The sequence below is a fragment of the Phragmites australis genome, chromosome 14 (assembly GCF_958298935.1).
Source record: "Phragmites australis chromosome 14, lpPhrAust1.1, whole genome shotgun sequence".
Classification (NCBI taxonomy): Eukaryota; Viridiplantae; Streptophyta; class Magnoliopsida; order Poales; family Poaceae; genus Phragmites; species Phragmites australis.
The window spans coordinates 19,573,860-19,582,863 of NC_084934.1; the positions used below are offsets into that span (position 1 = coordinate 19,573,860).

Genomic DNA, 9,004 nt, shown 5'->3' on the forward strand with positions numbered 1-9,004 from the left:
CCTTTGTAGATAAACAAGGAAGTATCGGCTTTGGAAGCAATGAAGCCGATAGAGAGCAAGTAGGAGGCAAAACGGGGAACCATGCACGCGGTGTTTGCTTGAGGCCATACAAGATCTTGTTGAGACGACAGACATAATTTGGATGAGCCGAATCAATGAATCCCGAGGGCTGCTATGAGTAGACGGTCTTAGCCAAAGAACCATGCAGAAATGTCTTTTTGACGTCTAGTTGATGAACCAACCAGTCGCTGGAGAGTGCAGAGTCAGAACAGTGCGGATAGTGGCTGATTTAACAACAGGATTGAAAGTCTCAAAAAAATCAATGCCTAGCTTCTGAGTAAAGCCGCGATCGGGATTAGAGGAGATAGGAGCGGAAGGTGCATGATCGTGCTTGCTTAACTGATACCATGAAAATGTTTGTACGTTGGGCAACAATCACCGTAATTCATTGATCTACTGAAGGCCGGCTATATAGCAGTACAAGACGTACAAGACAACAAGATTACTATCCTAACCACTCGAGAGATTACAAGGATTACATGCCAACAAAGATAGAAACAAATCTTCTGGACGGTGGATCTTTGCCTTGACGTAACTGCATCAGGAGCCGGACGCTACATAAAGTCTTATGCTAAAAGATGCAGACGTACCAGATGCGAAACCATAGGAGCGGAGACAAAGACTTACTATCTAACAAATTGAACATCTGCAAAAAAAAAAGTTAAACTTATTGATTTTTTCTTGGCATCATGTGGCCAGGACACATCTTACATATCAGCTTGGGAGGCACCAAGCTGTCCTGATTGGCTGGTATTCACGAATCGTCCAATCACGGTTGAATAGTCAGATATGCACTGAGGGCATCTGATTCCTAAGACTTTGAGAGTTTTAAGTCTGTTTGGCAGAGCTCTTAGAGCAGTTTTTTGACTGGAATTAGAGGAGCTCTGCTAAACAGCAGCTTTCAGTTTTTAGCTTTCTGAGTGGAATCTGTGGGAGTGATTATCTGAAATGAACTAGAAGCTGGGGAGTTGAAAAAAATAGCTTCCCTTGATTCACTTCCCGCACAGAATCACTTCATCTATATAGTTTATTTTAGAGAATCACTTGCAATCACAGAATCACTTCACTAGAGAATCACTCCCCGCAGAAAATTTGAATTAAAGAGAGCTCTACTAAACATGCGCTTAGTGATTTCTCAAGCCCTCGACTCCTTGCCGTCGCTGGTGGCCCCTCCGGACGACGATGACCTCCTCTAGGGAAGTGAGCAGGAGCAGGGGAGAAAACGAGAGCCGAGGTTGAGGGGTGGTGGCGGCGACGGTGGGATGATGGAGGAAGATGACCGGGTGGGCCACATGCAGATTGCAACCAGCTTCGGCCACGAGTTGTGTGCCTACTTCCGATGCCGTCTCGTGAAGACCTACAGCCAGGTACCTACCACCGCCGACTATCCCCCCTCATCCCCTTAGGGCCAAGGTTTTAGGTTCTCCCATCAACGCAGCCAGGGAAGGGTCCTGTGTCGGATTGGGGATTTGTTCTCCAGGAGCAATCTGTTCTCAGCAGCTAGGGTTTAGCATCACGTTTTCTCTATTTGATTCGGGGCTAGATTTTTGTGGGCTGTGATTTTAAAATTTCTAGGGACAAGCTACTCGTTGACGCTAATGGTACCGTTCGGATCCTCTTGTTTGTGATTGTTGTTTGGGCCTTGTGTGCAGTTCAGGGAGAACGGCTGCAAGACCTGCCCGTTCTTGGAGATGCAGACGGGGCACGACAACGTTGTCAACTGCACCACCCTAAACTTTACCGGGTAACTCCATGCTGCATTGCACTCAGCTTATACTTGTTGCTAGTGTTGTTCTCATCTTTATAGTTTTTATTCACCTAAAGTTCTAATGATGAGAAAAAGTATCTTAGGCTTACTTTGGATATGCTATAATGCTGACTTTCTAGAGTTGGATTTTGCAAATCTCAGGAGACATACCTGGAGCTTCCCCTGGCCATTATATGATGTCCTCTACTGGGAACATCAGCAAGCGGGCTCCATTTGCCTATGTGAATCTTTCACGTATGTTTATTTCTCGTCATGATCTCTCATGTTTCAATTTGTGGCACATGTTTGATGTGAAGATCTAATGATTCTTTCTTGCTCCGTGCTAGCAAATCTGTCAAGGGATCGAGTTCTTTGGGAATATTGGGAATGTTGCCTGGAAAGAGAGAGTTGATGGCTGGAAAATGAAGCAGGATTAGGGAGCAATTCAAATGACTAATGGCACAAGCATTGCTCATTCTGAAGGTCGGGGCGTTGGTGACATTGATGCATATACTGATTACAACATGGAAGATGCTTTACTGTGAGTTCCAACATCTTCCTTCATAAACTCATCATTTATAGGGATCATATGTTGTTTGTTAGTAAATGGTGTTTCAAAATTAGTTTGAGTTACAATCTCAAAATTACTTTGAGTTACTTGCACCACATAGATGAATTTAATAGTTTGGAGTGTTGCCTTTATATTCCAAAATTAATTACCTGTTTTGGACATATATTCAACATTAATTTTGTGCCATCTAAATCTCAGGAATGATGAAACTCGCTAGCCTTTATCTAGAAAAGTTCCACTACCTTCCTCCAGGATAAACCCCTACAGGATGGTCATTGTGCTGCGATCGATTGTTCTAATATTTTTCCTGCACTACCATATCACAAATCCTGTGCGAAATGCATACCCATTATGTATTCTATTCATTATATGTGAGATTTGGTTTGTTCTTTCCTGGATATTGGATCAGTTCCCAAAGTGGTTTCCAATCAACCGTGAGATTTACCTTGATAGACTGGCCTTAAGGTGATCTCTTTTCCACTTTTGTAGTACTTTAGTTCAAACACAATCTAAATTTATTCATATTAATGATGTTCTTACGGTTCCATTTCCACTAACAAGTATGACTATGAAGGTGAACCATCTCATTTAGCTGCTGTTGACATTTTTGTCAATACAGTCGACCCATTGAGGAAGCCACCTCTTGTTACTCATGAACCTCTTGTCACTTCTGTTAACTTTCTTGCTGTGGATTACCCTGTAGGTCTTATGCTATGTATCAGATGATAGAGCAGCAATGCTTACTTTTGATGCACTAGCTGAGACTTTAGAGTTTGTTAGAAAATGGGTACCATTCGTTATGAAGTATAACATTGAACATAGAGCTCCTGAATGATACTTCTCTCATAACATTGGTTACTTAGGGTTTGTCTGTTTTGTAAACATATAGATGTTGATTTTGTTACCTAGTGATCCAATGCTAATGTGTCTTAATGAAATTTGTTGCAGAGAGAATATGAAGGATGAATCATGCAAGATGGCACACCATGGCCACGAAACAATACCAGGGGCCATCCTGGAATGATTCAGGTTGGTTTATTCCAAAACAGAATGAAACTACTATCGCTTAATTGACTATTAAGTAGTGCCTGCTGTTACCTATTTTTACTTTTTGTGCTTGAAAGGGCATTTCTTTGCTAACTCCTCTTTATGATCACACTCAGGTTTTCCTTGGTCACAGTAGTGGCCTTGATACCGAGGGTAATGAGCTCCCCCGTTTGGCACAATACAATTAACTAGGTGTCAACGGGTTTTATATAGCGCGCCAACTGGCCATTTTCTAGTATACTGCAATGCTGCAACGCGTCTTCGATAGAGCAAGGCTGGACAAACATCCTCCAAAAGAAAGGGGCGTATGCAACCGTATTTGTTCTTTTAACGAGGAACAAGTAAAATTTTCGTTATCAAGTTCCATCGGCTTTACATCTTTACTCTTCAAGCATATTTGACACTAGGTTTAGCGACACACGTTTTTTTTTACCTCTTTTTCATCCGTATATAAATAATTGACTGTTTGACGAAGCTGTGCTGCTGCCCATGTCATGACAGCTGATCATTCTGTTTAAACACTGATCAACCAACCTTATAATACCTTGGTTGGGAAAGGAATCTTTTGATAAACTAGGCTCACCAATCTCGAAGCATTAAAAAACTCCTAAACGCTAGCTTTCCTCGTTCTTCTTTACCCTGGGAATTGATCTGGATCGGTCTTGTCACCAGAAAGATCCACCTTTTTTTGTGTGTGCTTTGTACATAAAACACAAATTAACTTGATGAAACTCGACAAAATTTGACTTTGACCGATAGACGTCCAAGAGAGGGTCAATTAAGATATTTAAAATCTAATTGTTTCTAAAACTTTTTCAGGATAAATCTATATCAAATTCTATCTAAATATGTTTTAGTATATCTAGTGTGTCTATTTTATCGCTTAAAAGAGTTTTGCAACTTATAACCAATCGTAGCAAATTATTTTTAGTTTGTAAATATAGAAACGTAAATAAGATAGAGAGAATAAACTTAGTATAAGAAATTTTTATCCTATGATATCGATAATATGAACGTCATCTTTTCCACATTAGAGTTTCACCAAGGATATATTTTTGGTCGGCATTCGATCACGACTCTTGAGCCAATAAGGTGAAGTCTCAAGCCGAATGAGCCACCAATGTAAGATCTCAGCAAGACTCTAAGGTGTCAGTGTATCTTTTGATATACGTTAGGATCACTCCTTACCCTTTTTAAAGTTATAACACCTAGCTACAGCTTTCTCTAGGTCTATAAGCACTAATTACTCTCTAATCTTATGCTTAATCGTCTTAGATGATCACTTTAAACATTTTGGTGACTTTGATATCATCTCAAGTATCTATGAGGTTCCCTAGATTCCATCGGCATGCCACACCTTTAAATGACTGAGTGGAGGGGTATTTATAGCCTCAAACCTATCAATTAGCCGTTATCCCAATGACTCAAAAAAACTGTGAACACCGGATGATCCGGTGATAATAGTAGTATTAACACCGAATTATCCAGTGAGTATAGCAGAAGAAATTAGCTGTTGAAACTCACTCAAACTCATATGTGAACACCAGATTATCCTATGATGACTCACTGAACATCGGACACATGCACCAGATCATTCTATGTGCATATGTTCATTTTGAAAACTTCTACAAATAATAGTCTAGTATGTTTATTTTGTGAACACCGGATAATTCGGTGAGGCATTAGGCTCCGCTGCAAACTTTTTGTGAACACAAGACTATTTTACTTTATGAGCACTGGACTATCCGGTGTAGCACCAGACTATTTTTGTTGTGAGCACCTGATATCTGGTGAGGTAAATTTCAATAGAATAATATTATATATTTTGGCATAACTTTTCACTCTGAACTCCGATTTTGATGATCTTGGGCTCCATAAAAAGCTTGTGAAGAGCTCTATATGATTATACAGAAATCCTTCATATTTGATCACATAAAATTTATGAAACAAGTTTAATTCATTCCTCTATTTGTCCCAGCTTCTTTGTGTAAAATACTACGATGAAACTATCCAATGTGTATACCTTCAACACCAAAACGTTCGGTGAGTTGATCTAAAATCTTCAATAACTTCAACCTTCTCTGTAAGAAATGATATGTGGTAAGCATCTAGTGTGTACACTCCAAGCACCAGACCATTCAGTGAGGGCAATTTCTCTAGGACTTCTTCTAATTCCATCAATCTTTGTCCTAGCTGTGGTGGCTTTTTTTATATATTGCATCTATGAGACCTACTAAGGTATATACTTGACAAACATGCTAGTCTCATTGATTATGTTGTCATTAATTACCAAAATTATATACACGCCCTAAGATATTCCATTACAATCTCTCTAAGGACATGTTTGCTATAATCTCTCCCTTTTTGGTGATCGATGACAACACAACCAATGAAAGATACAAATAAAAAATGATACAAATTGTAAATGGCTGAAGACCTTACCTCTTTGCTTAGATGCATGATCTTATATTCACTTTGTCTCCTCTTGTGGCTACAATGGAGATAATTCCCTTCTTTCTCCATCACCACTATCTCTCTTAATCGACGCATGCAAGAGCTACAATTCTCCCCCTTTGTCAACCATTATGCCTCTTTACTTTGGTAATCAAAATTCTTTCCATTTGTCAACCATCTGAAAAAGGACTATAAACATATATTGTACTTAAGGAAAAATGTTAGAGCACACACGAGATATCTTCATGAACCATTATCCAATAAATTGATACCAATTGTAGGAATGCATATCAACTATGCAATAGATATGAGCAATGGATATCATTTGAAGAGAAAACACATGGATTATAATTCATGAAAAAAAATCACATAATATAGTCTAAACTCCCCCTATATGTGTGCATATATGTGATAAGAGTGAATGTAGCATCTAGGCCCCTAGGTAAGTGGTAAGCTTCGGTGATTAATGACAACTGTATCATTGTGACTAATGCGTATGTTTTGAAGGTAATCAAATTTTTAATTCACAATGATTGAATGGTTTTTCTTGGTCCCTCATGGAATTGTATTGGTCGATCAAAGGACTTTTGCGTCAAGATTAAGAATCTTCTAGTTCTAAGTGTCACAAGGTGATGAAGGACACTTAGAGTAGTTATAAGTCTCCTTTTAGTCTTCTGACCGTACTATAAAAGGGGGTTAAGTATTGTAGCTTGACCTAATTGAGTCTAGATATAGTTGGATGCACACTTACGAAAATCTAGCACTAGGTAGCTCAAAGAAATCCATAGGTGAGAAGTTAGAACACAAAGTCGATTGAATTAGACGAGTTCCAGGAGGATTGTTCTCACCGGATTATCCGGTGTGAGAAGGATTTTACTCACCGGACCATTTTTCTTCTCTGTGAAGATTCAAAATGAACTCACCGGATTGTCTGGTGATGGAAGAAATTTTGCACCGGAGCATTTAACGGCAGAGTCATTTTTCACAGAAATATGAAGTTACATGCACCAGATTATCCGATGATCTGAAGGACTCATACACCGAACAATTTAACAAAAGGATCATTTTTCTGTAGAAAATTAGAGTTGAACTGACCGGATTGTCCGGTGACTTAAAGGTGTCATCACCGGACTATTTAACATAAGCTTGGTATTTTCGAAGGAAACGGAGTATAACTCACCAGACTATCCGGTGATGCTATATGGAAGAATACCGGAGCATTTTGCAATGGCTACTGACAACTGTCAAATCAGCATGTGGAAAAGTTAACTCACCGGATTATCCATTTGTTAATAGAGGCGTGTGCACTGGACCATCCGGCGTTCACAGAAAAAGTGAGTAGTTGGGTAACGGCTAGATTTGGACCTCTAGCCTATATATACCTCCTCACTTGGTTTCATTCCTCACTCTTGCAACCCAGAAGCATTCATAAATATTGTGTATCATCTAGAGGCAAGGGAGAGCACTTGAAGTGATTTGCAAGTTCTTAATTGAAGATTAAGGACTCCATTAGTGCTTCAAGAGTAGTGAGTGTGCATCTAGCTGTTGTTTTAGGTTTCATTGGGATCAAGTGAACCAGTTACCTTGTTACTCTTGGTGGTTAGCAACATCTAGCCGGTCGGTGAGATTGGAGGTGTTCTCGGTGAGCTCTTGGAGATCTTGTGGGAGCCCTGGGAAGCTCGTGTACCATGTTTGATGCCCGTTAATCTGGAGATGGAGAAGTGGTAATCACTAGTGAGCACTTGAGTCTTGGTGACTCAACTCTAATGAGGATTAGTGGAGAGTGCCAACTCTTCGATACCTCGAGAAAAACTCGGTGTCCTCTTTTCCAACTCATGTTACATTCTGCATTTTGCTTCTAGCATTTCTTTCATGCAAGTTTCAATTTCGCACTTTACTTATGTTCTATATGCTTGCATGTTTGTGCTTATCTTTCTAGCTTGCTAGGTCGTCTATTTGCTTTTCTACATTCTAGGCTAAGGTTGCTCCTTGTTCTAGAAATCAGTAGTTGGTTTAGTTTTTTGATTAATGCCCTATTCACCCCCCTCTAGCGCCATTAGATCCTTTCAATTAGTATCAGAGCCTCGTGCTCTTGATAGACTTTAAATCCTAAAGCAATGGCTCCGGGGAATGGAAGTAGCGTGCCAAGGTTCGATGGAAAGAACATCGTCTATTGGAAAGTTCTCAAGGCAAGCTATCTTGAGGCTATTTCCCCCGAAGTTTGGCTAGCCTCTTCCATTAGGTTTGATCACCCTTTTACTGATCAACAAGTTAGATGGAATGCTAAGGTTAAGAATGCTATTTTTGAGGGAATCGGTGAAGAGGTTTTCTCTAGAATTCATAGCAAGAAATATGCTAATGAGATTTGGATCGCTCTTTGTGAAATTCATGAGGGGTCTAGAAAAATTCGTGGGGAAAGATATCATGTGCTTATGAATGCTCTCAATCAATTCAAGATGCTACCTAATGAATTAAGCAATTATATGTATTCTCACATGAATATGCTTGTAGAAGAAATTAACTCTTTTGAACTAACTCGATTGTCTCAAGAAGATGTTATCCGTAGGATCTTGATGGTGCTTCCAAAGCCACAATAGAACAATGTCATCTCTCTTCTTCATAAAAGCTAAGGGACATCAATGGCATGACCATCACCGACGTTGTTAGGAAAATATGTGCTCATGAGATGTTCTTATTTGGAGATCGTGAGTCTTTATCTAAGAAAAATCTTGCTCTCAAGGCAAAGATGGTTGACAAGAAGAGAAGATAAAGCTCCCATCATCAAGCGAAAGCGATGAAGAAGATAGTGATGATGATGACTCCGACACCGAGCTTGCTCTTCTCATGAGAAGAACTACAAGGATGTTCTCAAAATTCTAAAAGAATGGCTACAACTATGATCCCAAGAAGAACAAATTTTGCTCAAAGAAATTTGACAAATTCGGTGGAGAAGACAAGAAGAGATGCTACAATTTTGGTGAACTTGGCCATATGCCATATGATTGCCCTCAACCAACCAAGAAGAACATGAACAAGGGCAAGAAGATTGAAGAAATGAAGATGAGGGCAAGCACAAGAAGAAGAGCCAAGATAAGTATTCAAGGAAGAATCTCTTCAACAAGAAG

At 39.6% G+C, this 9,004-nt stretch overlaps 1 long non-coding RNA gene across 2 annotated transcripts; it reads left to right on the top strand.

Moving 5' to 3' along the window:
• Positions 1 to 1,226: 1,226 nt before the first annotated feature.
• LOC133891173 (uncharacterized) lies at positions 1,227 to 3,789 on the top strand. 2 transcript variants are annotated; one of them, XR_009904152.1, is made up of 7 exons: positions 1,227 to 1,427; positions 1,713 to 1,804; positions 1,970 to 2,062; positions 2,155 to 2,348; positions 2,577 to 2,843; positions 3,327 to 3,407; positions 3,542 to 3,789. It is a non-coding gene; the product is annotated as an uncharacterized LOC133891173 (long non-coding RNA). The 2 variants fall into 2 exon arrangements; XR_009904151.1 differs by lacking the exon at positions 2,577 to 2,843.
• Positions 3,790 to 9,004: the final 5,215 nt, after the last annotated feature.